At 38.8% G+C, this 14,355-nt stretch overlaps 1 protein-coding gene across 3 annotated transcripts in view; it reads left to right on the forward strand.

Annotated features, from left to right (window-relative positions):
• The first annotated feature begins 13,024 nt into the window (after positions 1-13,024).
• LOC118972705 (putative histone-lysine N-methyltransferase PRDM6) overlaps positions 13,025-14,355 on the forward strand; it is a 359,903-nt gene continuing 358,572 nt past the window's right edge. For all 3 annotated transcript variants that reach the window (XR_012124844.1, XR_012124843.1, XM_073221129.1), the window contains exon 1: positions 13,025-13,302. The gene's annotated coding sequence lies outside the window, so the exon portion shown is untranslated. The remainder of the gene's footprint in view (positions 13,303-14,355) is intronic.

A 14,355-nucleotide genomic window follows, 5' to 3' on the forward strand; every position in this document is an offset into this window, starting at 1 on the left:
GGAAATTTACTTACGATTTCCTTTAACCTCACAATAATGCAGTGAACTAGGTATTAAGCTTTCTGTATTTCACATGAGGTAATGACTCAGTTCCCAAGATCACACAATTAGAAAGCAGTGAATGTAGCCTGAAAATTGTTTCTACTTTTTGTTAGTGATGGGTGCCAGATAAGTAGGCTTGAAACTTTTTAGGTACAAAAGCGATTCAAGAGAATATAAATGAGTCATCCCTGGACCTACATTTTCTGCATTTACATTTCAAAAGATGACACGATCAAGAAACCATTTGCTATTGATGGATAAGTGCTTCTTCAAGAAAGAAATTCTGAGCCCATTAAAGGAAAGGAAAAAAAAGAAAGAAAGAAAATGTACCAGCTCTCATTTGCTCTCTACGTTAGACAGCCACTAAGCACACTTAAAGTTCTGGCATCAAAAGCAGACTGCCCAGCATTACTGCGATCTTCAAGAGTTTGCATCTTAAAAGTTGCCTCTTTGGCAAGTCAAGATACTTCATAAATTTATAAAAAGGGAAGGCCTTGCTTTATTTGCGTCCCTATTGTTAATAATTGTTAGTAATGTTCTAATACATGCTGGAATGAACATACTTATTTTTTTCTCATTCCCTCACTAGAATTTACCTCTCTTGGAGCAGAGAGTTTTTAACTTCTTTATTCAGTAACCTCAGTGACTAGAAGAAGGCAGGCATAACAGGTATTCACTATATATTTGTTAATAAATGAATAAATTAATTAATATGACAAAAAGTGAGTTAAAGAAAAATGCCATCCAGTTTTTCGTTTTTTTTTAGGGTGTCTTGAAACTATCAAACAACTCAGGAGCTGAATTCCTCTGAACCAGTCATTCCCTTGTTTATCTGAAAAGTTTATATTTTCAAAATAATATCTAGGACAAGCACAATACTGTTTCATGTATTTCATTCATTATGAAACCAGAGGAACAAGGAGTCTGAAAGGATGACTAGTGTCTAGACTACATCAAGGAAAAGACTCCTCCACGTCTAATGATTCCCACTTCAAAGCCTTCCCTTTATAGATTCTTATATAATATATGCTCTACCTGTTATCAAAAACAAGTGGCAACAGCTTAGCACCCAAAGAGCTTAAGCAATCTCTAGGAAGATTTATTTTTCAGCTCATCCTGTTGCTTTATCCTGAGAAGCCTTCCTAGAGCTGCTAGAACTCCCCTAAACTACTCCCTAAAGACAGCTACCAACATGATTTATGTGGCAACCTGCTTATTTGTCTTCAAGGCGCTAAGCTTTAATGGCTAAAGTAACTTAGTCCCTTTGGCATTTGGGGCCTTACTCTAAGGGAAGCTATTTTCTTCCCCACCCCATTCCCATTGCTGCTTCACCCTCTTTAATAACTTACAGCTTCTTAGAAGTACTAGGAAAGAACTCTCCGCACTTTTTGTACCTCTTTCTCTCCCCCTGGCCATTCTAGAGGTGGGTAGTGACTGTATCAATAAAAGGAATGCTAGCTACTGTAACAAAGAAACCTTTGACTTTCAGTGACTTAGCACAACAGAAATTACTATTTCACTCACATAACAGTTCAATGCCATTTGCAGTGGCTGGAATGCAATTGTCTCTCATGATTTAAGGACCTAGACTTCTTCCATGTATGCTTCTACTATTTGTTAGAGTCTTGGAAACCTCTGCATCCAAGCAGCCAATGAGAAAAGGAAGGAGCTGGTGAAGAAAGCACAACATAATCCAGAGCTGACATACATCCTTTCCTCTAATATCCCATTAGCAAAAAGATAGTCATGACCACACCTGGAGACCAGGAGAGGCGGGAATACATACTTAGCTGGATATCTTTCCAGTGAAAACTCCACAATAAGGAAGAGGTACGATTTTTAAAAATTTTTTCGCAGATGACATGCCCTCTGCCATAGTGAACTATAGACACCGCCTTCCACTGGGGAGGGTAGATTGTTGGGTTCCAATCTGTTTGCAGGTGCCATGTCTCTCTTCCTCTTTGAGCTTTGTTCTGAACTACCGACCTCTGGTTTTCTTCTTGTGGTAAGCCCTCCAGGTCAGACTCTTACCTGCAGAGGAGGTCTACAGTCCAGTCGCCCTGTCTATGGCTGGGTGAATTAACTCAATTCACAGGGAAGGTGGAATAGGAGGCCCATGTTGGCCTCAAATCAATCCAAGCTCATTCTACCATCCAGCTTTACCAATCATATACCTGATATTTTTCTAAGTTTCTATTTGACAGATAGACAAACAGACAGCAAACTGGATCAAATTAGTAAGAGAAAAGAGGAAATAGCCCCATAAGGGCCCCATAATTATGATGGGGGACACTCAAATTTACCTTAAGTAATTTTCCTAAATTAATGACTCATGTTTGAGCTGGCTGAACTGTATTAATGAAATTAACTACACACTAAAACTTGTGAACATTTGAGAAAACAAAAATATTAAATCTTAAAGCTTCCAAGTGATCTGAATTCTTGAAATTTAATTACTTCCCAAGATAAACCTAAGACTCAAACAGAACAGAAATGTTTAACGGGCAAATATTTTGTCTCCTTTGACCATGGTGCCAGCCATTGTTCAATTCCCTTCCTGGGATTTTTGACGGGCTGCTTTCCAAACTTCAAGAACCTGCCTATCCAGAGTACATCAGCCCCACACCTATGTGTGGGATCCTGCACTCAACTTCTTTTTATGTCATGCGAAAGTATCAAAATCAGTACTGGGTGGTCTTTCAAAGTGTACTGGGTGGGGATTCAGGGAGAAAAAGGCAAAGCTCTCTAAAGAAGCATTTGGGTGGCCTTTCATTGAAAACAGAAACAGACTGCACAGAAAACAAGAAACCAGAATATCCTGGTAACCCATTTATGCCCAGCCCCAGTGTCAGTGCACTAAGGCTAACCCCTAGCGGCCCTGGGAGTCGGCTTCAGCTCCCAGGTGGGCTGGCACACAAGCTGCTTGGAACTGCAAAGGAACAGCTGGCTGGCTCCAACTCAAATATGAAGGAAATATTATGTGTGAGTTAGAAAAAAACATTTAAGGCATGTGTGGCCTCTCTTCTCTCCTGGTTATTGTGCTGTCAATGTTTCATTCATGGAAACAGAAACACAAGTAAAACTTTAATGTTGATTTTTAACTTCTCTGTCAATATGGAGCTGTTTTTGGCATGAACAGTGAGCAGAGTAGCTATTTCCTCATCTTTTTTCTGCAATAACAATGTTTAAAACCAATTAAAGACTACAAAGCCATAGTAATCAAGACAATTTGGTACTGGCACAAGAACAGAGCCACAGACCAGTGGAACAGAATATCCCGACATTAACCCAAACATATATGGTCAATTAATATTTGATAAAGGAGCCATGGACATACAATGGCGAAATGACAGTCTCTTCAACAGATGGTGCTGGCAAAACTGGACAGCTACATGTAAGAGAATGAAACTGGACCATTGACTAACCCCATACACAAAAGTAAATTCGAAATGGATCAGGGTCCTGAATATAAGTCATGAGACCATAAAACTCTTAGAAAAAAACATAGGCAAAAATCTCTTAGACAGAAACATGAGTGACCTCTTCTTGAACATATCTCCAACAAGAAGGAAAACAAAAGCAAAAATGAACAAGTGGGACTATATTAAGCTGAAAAGCTTCTGTACAGCAAAAGACACCATCAATAGAACAAAAAGGTACCCTACAGTATGGGAGAGTATATTTGTAAATGACAGATCCGATAAAGGCTTGACATTCAAAATATATAAAGAGCTCACCCACATCAACAAACAAAACACAAACAATTCAATTAAAAAATGGGCAGAGGAACTGAACAGTTCTCCAAAAAAGAAACTCAGATGGCCAACAGACACATGAAAAGATGCTCCACATCGCTAATTATCAGAGAAATGCAAATTAAAACCACAATGAGGTATCACATCACACCAGTAAGGATGGCTACCATCCAAAAGACAAACAACAACAAATGTTGGCGAGGTTGTGGAGAAAGGGGAACCCTTCTACACTGCTGGTGGGAATGTAAAGTAGTTCAACCATTGTGGAAAGCAGTATGGAGGTTCCTCAAAAAGCTCAAAATAGACTTACCATTTGACCCAGGAATTCCACTCCTAGGAATTTACCCTAAGAATGCAGCACTCATGTTTGAAAAGACAGATGCACCCCTATGTTTATCGCAGCACTATTTACAATAGCCAAGAATTGGAAGCAACCAAAGTGTCCATCAGTAGATGAATGGATAAAGAAGATGTGGTACATATGCACAATGGAATATTATTCAGCCCTAAGAAGAAAACAGATCCTACCATTTGCAACAACCTGGATGGAGCTAGAGGGTATTATGCTCAGTGAAATAAGCCAAGTGGAGAAAGACAAATACCAAATGATTTCACTCATCTCTAGAGTATAAGAACAAAGGAAAAACTGAAGGAACAAAACAGCAGCAGAATCACAGAACCCAAGAATGGACTAACAGGTACCAAAGGGAAAGGGACTGGGGAGGATGGGTGGGTGGGGAGGATGGGTGGGTAGGGAGGCCTAAGGGGGGGAAGAATTAAGGAGGTATTATGATTAGCATGCATAATGGGGGGATGGGAGAAAGGGGAGGGCTGTACAACACAGATAAGACAAGACAAGTAGTGATTCTACAACATTTTGCTATGCTGATAGACAGTGACTATAATGGGGTTTGTGGCGGGGAGGGGGACCTGGTATAGGGGAGAGCCTAGTAAACATAATATTCTTCATGTAATTGTAGATTAATGATAACAAAAAAAAAAAAGAGAGAGAGAAAGAAAAGGAGGATTACTCCCTGATAGGATAAAACTAACTGCAAATCAACGATTAATGCATGCTTTACATATCCTTAATTTTGATCATTTAAAGGGTGTCAGATGATCAGCTATGGAAGTACATTTTTCTGATAATATTCCTTTCTTTTAAAAAAAAAAGAAGCAGTTCCTGTGTGGTGATCTCCAATAAGTCCTTCACAATGGTAGAAAGGGCATATCAAAGTGTGGGCAAAGGGTTTGTTTGTGTTTATACAGAGGATCAAAGCCTAATTTTGCTACCCAGAAAACGAATTAAGATACAATATGAAGAAGAACTTCCAACATCAACATCCTCTGGAAGAGTCATTAGAGAAGATGATCATCAAAAAACTTCAACAAAGATGCTGGCGCTATTGCAGATGTAGCTGCATTCATCCCACCGGTTCCTGGACTTGCCATTGGAATGAAGAAGAAGATATCTAAGCTGGCCTGTGCATACAGTAAAACAACAAATTTGACTGGATCTATACTGTTGGTACTCAACCAAGAATTAGGAGAAGTGCAAATTGCAGCACTCCAAAATCGTGCGACTATAGACTATCTACTGTTAAAAGAACATATGGGATGTGAACAGTTCCCAGGAATGTGTTGTTTTAATTTGTCTGATTTTTCTCAAACTATTCAAATACAGTTAGACAATGTCCATCATATCATTGATAAGTTTTCACAAATGCCTAGGGTGCCTAACTGGTTTTCTTGGTTTCACTGGAGATGGCTGGTAATTGCAGGTCTGCTTTTGTTGTTATGTAGCTGTATTCCTATTATGTTAATGTGTGTATGCAATTTAATTAGTAGTTTAAAACCTATACATGCTTATGTTACTCTACAAGAAGATATGTCAAAGAAATAATCAATCTTCCCATGTTTTCTTCCATCTGCTACTTCTATAGCTTTTCTTCTTCCTTCCTAATTACAACCCTTTAGTAGAATTCGTGCCTCATATCAAAATTACCGAGTATCATAATTCTTCCAAGTGGTAAAGATACCTCAAAACACATGCTGGGCATAGAAGCCACAGGGCATAAATCTGCAAAGAAGTAAAAAGCTAACCTTTTCAAACAATATTGTTTCTCTCTCACTTACCAACTTTACATTTCCCTGTATTGCCCCAGAAGATGACTGGTTTGCCAGAGACGGGTAAGATTCCTCAAGGGAGGAACAACCCAAGACAGGCACAGTTGCAGGGGGTCCATCAGGTGAGAAATCAGGGAACAACAGTGGTCAAGCTTAGAACCTCACCCCCCCCCCCCCCGTTTTGAGAGAAAGCTTCTGCACCCATGGATGTTTTATTGCCCTTGTCTAGCTCGGATTAGCACATAGTCTACAGGCACACACATGATCATCTACAATTGCTCTCTTACAAAACTAAACTATGTTTTCTACCTTTATCTTGCATCTACCTACCACTTCAGCATTTTATTAAAAATAAAAATAATAATAATAATAATAAAGGGAGAAATGTGGGATCCACATATAAATCAAGTATAAAAATTGAACAAATATGCATATTTGACCTGATTGTTTATAGTTCATAATGCGTGATCAAAATCGAAAGTTTCTGGGATGAATGCCGTTGTACTGTTCACCATGTAAGAACTTATTCACTATGTAAGAATTCGTTCACCACGTAAGAACTTGTTCGTTATGCTTCAGAAGATTGGAGACTGACGAGAATTAGGCTTGAGATGGATTAATGATTGTGCATTGAGCATTGACTCCCCTATATAGAATTTTATTGTTGTTAACAACCATTTGATCAATAAATATGAGAGATGCCCTCTCAAAAAAAAAAAAAAAGAATATAGTAATTTCACCTTTGATATTAAAAAGAAATTACATACACATGGAAGACAGTAAATTTTAAAAAAAGATTACATGTAGAAAATCAGTAAAAATGAGATGGAAGGTACAGGATTCAACTAAGTGTGTCTGGATATTTTTTGGTATTACTTTGATATTTGAACCATGTAAATGTTTTAAATAGTCAATAAATAGAATTACATCAACGAATAAAAACATACCAAAATTGACTATAAACAGAAATAAGCAAATCTAATATTTGTCAAATTTATAACTGAACCATGCAAAACATAATTAATTCATATAACTTTGGGCATAGTATCTGACTATATATGCCCCCAAAATGGCCAAATTAGAAAACTTTAAAATGGACTGAATATTAAACAGTATCATAGAATTATGTTTAACCCTCTGTATTTCCATTAAAATTTTCCCAATTTCCATAACACTTCTAAAAATTGTAATTACAAATCATTTTATTAGCATGATAATGGAATGTGGTACACTTATTCTTAACAGATGTGTTTTATATAGTTTTTGGAAAACAATGCCACAATGCCTACAAGTTATTTTTAAGTAGTCAAAAATATATACATATATGTCTATATATAAACATAGAAACAGGGAATTATGCACATTGATATGTATACATGATGAATAAAGATAAAAGATGCATAGTAGTAACTCTATTCTTTATACTTTCTATGAATTTGATAGAGAGTTGGGTAAAAACAGGCTAATCTTTATAACCTGGAAAGAGACTATTTAACAAAACAAAGCTACTGAAAAATTCTGGAATCAGGCAGAGATTCATATGGGGGAAAAAAGATTCTATCAACTGAGCAGTTAGTGGAAAAACACACTAATTTGTACCCTCAAAAAGGGAAACTGCTCACCATATTCATCATATGTGGAATAACAACCCTTTAAGGGCCTTTTGGCATCAATTGAAAACTTTTCCTGACTCATTCCTGTGTCCCTGGGACTGAAGGATGTATATGTAAGAGCAAAGGCACAGTCTGGGAATCCTCAAATTAGGCCACATGAAAACAATACCATTTCTCTGTCAGATTTACTTCAAATGCATCCAAATTCTCAAGTAAGTTTCCTAAACTTTTAAGACATAGGGTATCTGTAGCTTCTTGTAAAAGATGACATTCTTGATGTGGAATCCTTCATTTACCTCTTATGACTTGCCAGACACCATTAAATAAATGGGAAAAGGTAAAAAATACTACCTAGAAAAAATTATTTCATAAAACTGATTGTCATCAGCTAGAAAAGAAGGTAGAATTTAGTGACTTCAAACTAAATAATGAGGATATACAAAAATGAGTGGAACTTTGAGGCATTCCACAACACTGGTAAAAAAGGAGAACTACTAAAGAGAATATACTGCTGCATGCCTGCATAAATAGATACAAATTATTCTTGAGACTTCATGTAATCGTTGGAAGATTTTAGAATGTTAAAGAAAAACAAACTTTTTAGATTTAAAAACAGAATTTGTACATTTGTACTTTTAGAGCATACATAAAGCACATATCCATTACAGGAATTCTACAAATTATTAATGTTAGGGTGCAGGCTTCCGAGGCTTCCCCAGAGAACAAACTACACAGGCATAGAGATGTAAATTCAAGCAAAGTCTTTATTCAGCCAACTAGTTGGGGTCCAAGTCAGCCCCGACGCAGCGGGTCTCAACAAGGACCCCGAGCACTCTGAGCCAAGGGTTTATATAGCAATTTCAAAGCACTTAACTCATAGCAATTTTCTATAACTATACATTATTCTTGCAAGACATATATCCTGGGGTTAAGCAAGGGCAGGGTAAGACTACTCCTCAATGGTTAGGGAGGTTCTGCACGATAAGCTTGGTATGTAAGATTTACTGACCAAGGTTAGCTGACCAAGGGTCACAGCTGCCCACCACCCGGTGCTCATGATTAACTTGTTTTTCAAGGCCTTACCCAGGCCCAGGGTTTGTTTTTTTTTTTTTTTTTTTTTTCCTCTGAGTCACACTCTCAGAAAATGGTTTCTAGGTTTCTAAGATGGCTATGCTTATGTTAATTTACTAATCTTACTAATGCTTAGATTCTACATTTCCCCACTTTCCTTTGACCATTCCAATCATGGAATGTTTGTTTCTTCCTGCTGTGTGAGTGAATGATACTGCGGTCTCAGCATTAGCACCTGAACGGCACTCACTCTTTCCCTAACAAAGGCTATTAGCCGGTTTAAGATACAGGGACCTAAAGTGAGAAGCAGTATAAAAATAAGCAAGGGCCCTGCCAGGGTGGATATCAGGGTTGTAAACCATGGGGATTTAGTAAACTAGGATTCAAATAGCCCTTGGCAGGCCTCTCGCTCTCTCTTCCTTTGATCTGGTCTCTCTCTAAGTTTAGACATTGAATCTCTTACTATTCCGGAATGGTCTGCTGTTAAGGTTTAGCTAAGTTTTATTAGTTCTTTTTCCTGACTCTTAATGCTCTCTGCACTCCTTTACAATTAATAAGTATCCTGATACAAGGAGGTGATAATTCTAATTGATCTCAAGCAGGATAACAATCCTGAGTCACAGTAACACAGAAATGATCAGCAGAAACTAAATAATGCAATAAGCCAAAAATTCGCCCTAGACCAGAACAGATGAAATTCTCAAATTCTGCAAGCTAAGGATTTTCATGAATCCTGAGAAGTGACAGTGAGATATATTTTCTGACCCGACTTTGTTAACATCTAAATCTCTCTATATCTACATAGCTAGCTAGTTAGCTATGTTTTGTTTTAAATATGCTTCATGTAACCATATAGTTAATATAAATAGGTATCTCACTTCATCACATTTGTTTAATCATTTTGGAACACATATTAGCAATTTCCACTTCAAGATCAATTTATTGTGCTAAGCATCCTGGAAGAGACAACTACCCGAATCATTATGTTCCTATTCTGCCTCCACCCTGCCCAATGCCCCTGCCCCAACCGAGTGATGGCTCTACACCCCAGGTGGACGGTTTGTCCACACTGAGAGAATACAAATGAGTTTTCTGTATCTAAATACTGAACCCATATCTACATCCAGTTAAAGTAGAGTTAACAGGGGCCAGATTTCCCAAACCACCTAAAACACTAGAAGTATGGAAAAAATATTCTTAAAAAAGTTTTCAAGACATTGGATATCAGGCAATGAGAGACAATGATTCCTGGCCGATGGGAAACACATGAAGTGAACCCTACACTCACTTCTTCATACTGCCTGTTGAGTTTCTAGGCTACAGCACAGCAGGGAGGAGCCCAGGCAGAGCACCCTCAAGCTCGCCAAGCTGAGGACACTTAGAACTGGTTCTCTAGGAAAGGGAAGGCAGCTGGAGTTTACAATGAGAAAGCTGCACAAAGATGGATCTGCAAAAGTCTGTAGCTTAGTGCCTCTCAACACAGGTGAGCTTCTTGGATTTATGAGTTTGGGATCTGATAGTACCTATCAACAGTTAATTAAAGCCAGAGGAACTACCAAAGCTAGAGAAACACCTGAAAGAATTTACAGGAGTAATACCCATGATTCACAAACCCATCAGCCAGAGTTGAAAACCTCATCATTCATGGGGCATCAAACTTCACAGAGAACTCAGAATGGCTTTGCCTTAATAGCGGGGAATATGAACCCCAGCCAACAGATTATCGGGTCTTGCCCAGCCAAGTTTAAAACCAAGGCCTAGAAAGATCAAACTGTTTTTAAGTAACTAAAATATCTTCTAGTAAAAAGCTCAGCAATACTCACAGGACTGGAAAATTATCCAGCCAACAAACAAGGTAAAATTCACAATGAATAGCTGATACCTCATTAAGATTTTCTATTCAAAGGAGCAGAAAACTATGATGCATAATGGGGAGAAAAGTCAATCAACTGAAATTGATCCAGAAATAACACAACTAACGGTATTAGTCCCCAAGATTCAAAAGTTAATATATGTGTATTTCATGTGTTTAAGTAACTTGAGAAAAGACTGAGAATGTTAAGTATAGATATGGAAGATTTTATATATCCCCAATTTAAATTCTAGAAATAAAAACTAAAATATTAGAGATGAAAATACTGAGGATAGGATTAAGGGCATATTATACATAGTGGAATAGAAGATTAATGAACTTAAACACCTAACATGGCAAACTGTTAAATAAGAACACAAAGAAAAAAACTGGGCGGATAAACTGCATGAGCTGGGAGTTAGATTAGTGTCCTAATATTGGTGTACTTAGTTCCCAAAAGGAGGAGAGGATATCTATTTGAAGAAAGAGTAGGTAAATTTTCCAAATTTATTTAAAACTACAAACTCCCAAATCCAAGAAGCTCTACAAACCTCAAGCATAAGAAACATGAAGAAAACTACACCACAATAAATTATAATCAAATTAAAGCCTGTGATAAAAAAACAAAATATCTTAAGAACAATCAGATGGAAAAAAACAAAGCATGTATAGAGAAACAAAGATTTGGATGAGAGGAAATTTAGGATTAGAAATAATCCAAACCAGAAGACAGGAAAGTAACATCTTAAAAGTACAAGAGAAAAAGGTAAACTGTCAACCTAGATTAAATGCACAGGAAAATATCTTTCAACAAAGATAAAATGAACACTTTTTCAGATACATTAAAGCTATTAGAATTTATGAACAGCAGATTCATGCTATAAAAAATGTTAACAGAAATCCTTCCATAAGAAGGAAATACCAAAATGAAATGTATATCCGCATGAAAGAATGAAGAGCACAATAAATGGCCTAACTACATGGATAATGTATTTTTTCAATTTTAGTCTCTTGAAATATAACTGTACTTATAAAATAACACTATACTCTTTTATTATACATGTAAAAATAAAATGTGTAACAGTAACAGTCCGAAGACTGGGAAGGGAAAAATGCAATTATAGTATAGTCAGTTGTAGGACCCCAACCTCCCTGAGAAATAAGTTAGCCTAAGAGTGGCCATCTTGAAGCCCAAAAAGCCATTCTGATATATGACTCAGAGGGAACAACTGAAACCAGGTAACTCCTCTGGAAAAACAAGTTAATCAATCATGACTGCTGGCAGCGCTAACCTCTCGGTTAGTTAATCATAAATGCCGACCCTACCTTGCTACACCCCCAGGACGTGGCACTAACCCAGAAATAGTAGGTTTGAAAAATTACTGCCTTTGTAGTATTGTTATCTTGCTATGTAGTATTGTTATCTTGTTATTACAAAATAATCTGTAACCATGATAATCCTCTAGGGCTGAATGCCTCAGAAAATCCTATATAACCACTTAGTTGTAAGTGCTCAGGGTCCTCGTTGAGACCCGCTGCGACGGGCTGACTTGGACCCCAACTAGTTGACTTCTGAATAAATTCCTCTTGCTTGTTGCATCAAGAAACGTCTTTGGTGAGTGATTTGGGGCAGCGCCTTCCTCAGGGGAATCCAACAAGTAAGTACCTTAACACTATGAAGGAAGTGGTACACTATCAACTGGAGGCTGACGGGTAAATTCAAGATGAGTACTATAAAACCTAAAGCAATGTTTAACATGTAAGCTAATAAAGGTCAGAGAGGAGATGAATGAAATCCTAAGGAACAGTAAACTGATGCAAAAGAAAATCAGAAAAAAAAGGAAAAGTTAAAGAACAGAAAATGTGAGAAGTGGAAAACAAATAGCAATGGTGTAAATTTAAGCCAAACCATATCAATAAATGCATTAAATATTAATAGCTTATTCTATAATGCAGCTGGGCTTCATTCCTTCAGTTGAAGGCCTGCATAAACAAAAAGACTGTCCCTTTCCAAGAAAACGAGAATTCTTCCTTCCTGACCACCTTTGAACTGTGACATGGGATTTCTCCTACCTCCAGACTGGCACTGAAACACAGGCTCTTTCTGGGTACACACACCACTCTGAAGATCTTGCACCTTGCCAGCCTCCATAATCATGTGGGTGAATTTCTTATAATAAATCCATGTATCAGAAATATTTGTTACCAATATTACATATTTTTTAAAATACAGAGCATACATATGTTATTTATTGGCTCTGTTTCTCTGGAGAATCCCTGAAGAACCCTGACTTAATTACGTGCTAGCAGTACTCAAAATACAGTAGTTTAGTACATTAACCACAAAGTAGATTACTGCAGAGTGTAAAATATTCCATTTTGTAACAACAAAGTGGGTCAGTCTAAGAGGCATAATAATCTTAAATATTGATGCTTCTCATACAGTTTCCATATATACAAAGAAAAAAATTGATCGAAGTACAAAGAGGAATAAATTCACACTTGAAGTCTAGATTCAATACCATTCTATCAATAATTAACAGAATAAGAAGCACTCACCCATACCCTCGGGACTGGCTGCTCCTCCGGGCAGCATCCAGGTGTCCGGAATTAGTCCCAGGAGACCATCGCCGCCAGCAACTCAGTCTTTTCCCTGAAGAACTGCCCCGGGGCCCTGTTACCGCTTTCCGACCCGGGCCGCCTGCCGGCACCCCGCGAAGGGGGAGCCCCTCCCCCAGGAGAGGCTCTCTGGACCACCACGGCCGCCGCCCGCCGCCCGCCGGCCCGACCCAGGCCTGGTCGGGGTGAGGGAAGTGTGTAGTTTCCCAGGAAGGCAAACAAGGTGAGGTGAGCTCTGTGGCTTCGGGCGTGTGGGGGAGGAGCGGCGATCCAGGCCCAAGGACAGAGCGTCTGGCTGGGATGCGCTGAGCGCCCGGGCGGCCCACAGGGCGGAGGGGTCAGGCCGGAGATGGCGACCCCCCCTACCACTTCCGGGAGGAAGCTGGTTCTCACTGGATCTCTGGAAGTCCTACGGGGGCCTGAGGAGTAAGCAAAGTAACACACAGAACTTGAAATTAAACCATCCATCAACTTGACCTTAACGTTTCTGGAACAACTCCAAATAACAGGGCTTTTTTTTTTTCCAGGAAAAACAGAACATATACCTAGATACAGCATACCTTGGTCCATAAAATAAGTCTCAATCTTTAAGGATGCTGTAAAATCACTACTTGTCTTCTCTGTGTTGCACAGCCCTCCCTGTGCACCCCCCACACACATTATACATGCTAATCGTAATGCCCCCTTTGAAAAGACATCAAAATTTGTAGAACTCAATTTATGCAGTGATTAGAGGAAAACTTATAGCATAAGATACCTACATTAGAAGAGAAAAAGGTTTCAAATCAATTACCTCATACACATGTGAATAAACTGAAGGTTCCTGTGGCCAGGATTCTCACCTGGCCCTGGTCAGCTAGCCCACTACACATGTGTGGGCAGTACATCATTATTGACTCTACATAAAGAGCCCAGCCCAGTGCTCTGGGCGACGTGGTGGCACGGTTGCAGGGCAGCAGAGATGAGACTGGAGTGGTGGCAGGGCCGAGGACAGAGACTGATACTGCTGCCCAATTGGAGAGGCCCAGGGGCAGAGAAAAGCTTAGCCACATGCAGACTCTCTCTGAGTGGACAGGATTCTAGTCACTGACCGGCCACAGTGGGGATAAAGTTGGGTATAGCGCTTTCACCCAATGAACGTTCTACTGTCATTTCTTTGGTCTCATTGAATCCACAGTGAACTAGCCCAGGGCTGAAACCCATTGGCAAGACAACACCTTATACTGAAAAAAGAAGAGAGCATAAGCCTGAAGTAAGCAGAAGGGAGGAAATAACA

Source organism: Manis javanica, chromosome 14 (assembly GCF_040802235.1).
Source record: "Manis javanica isolate MJ-LG chromosome 14, MJ_LKY, whole genome shotgun sequence".
NCBI lineage: Eukaryota > Metazoa > Chordata > Mammalia > Pholidota > Manidae > Manis > Manis javanica.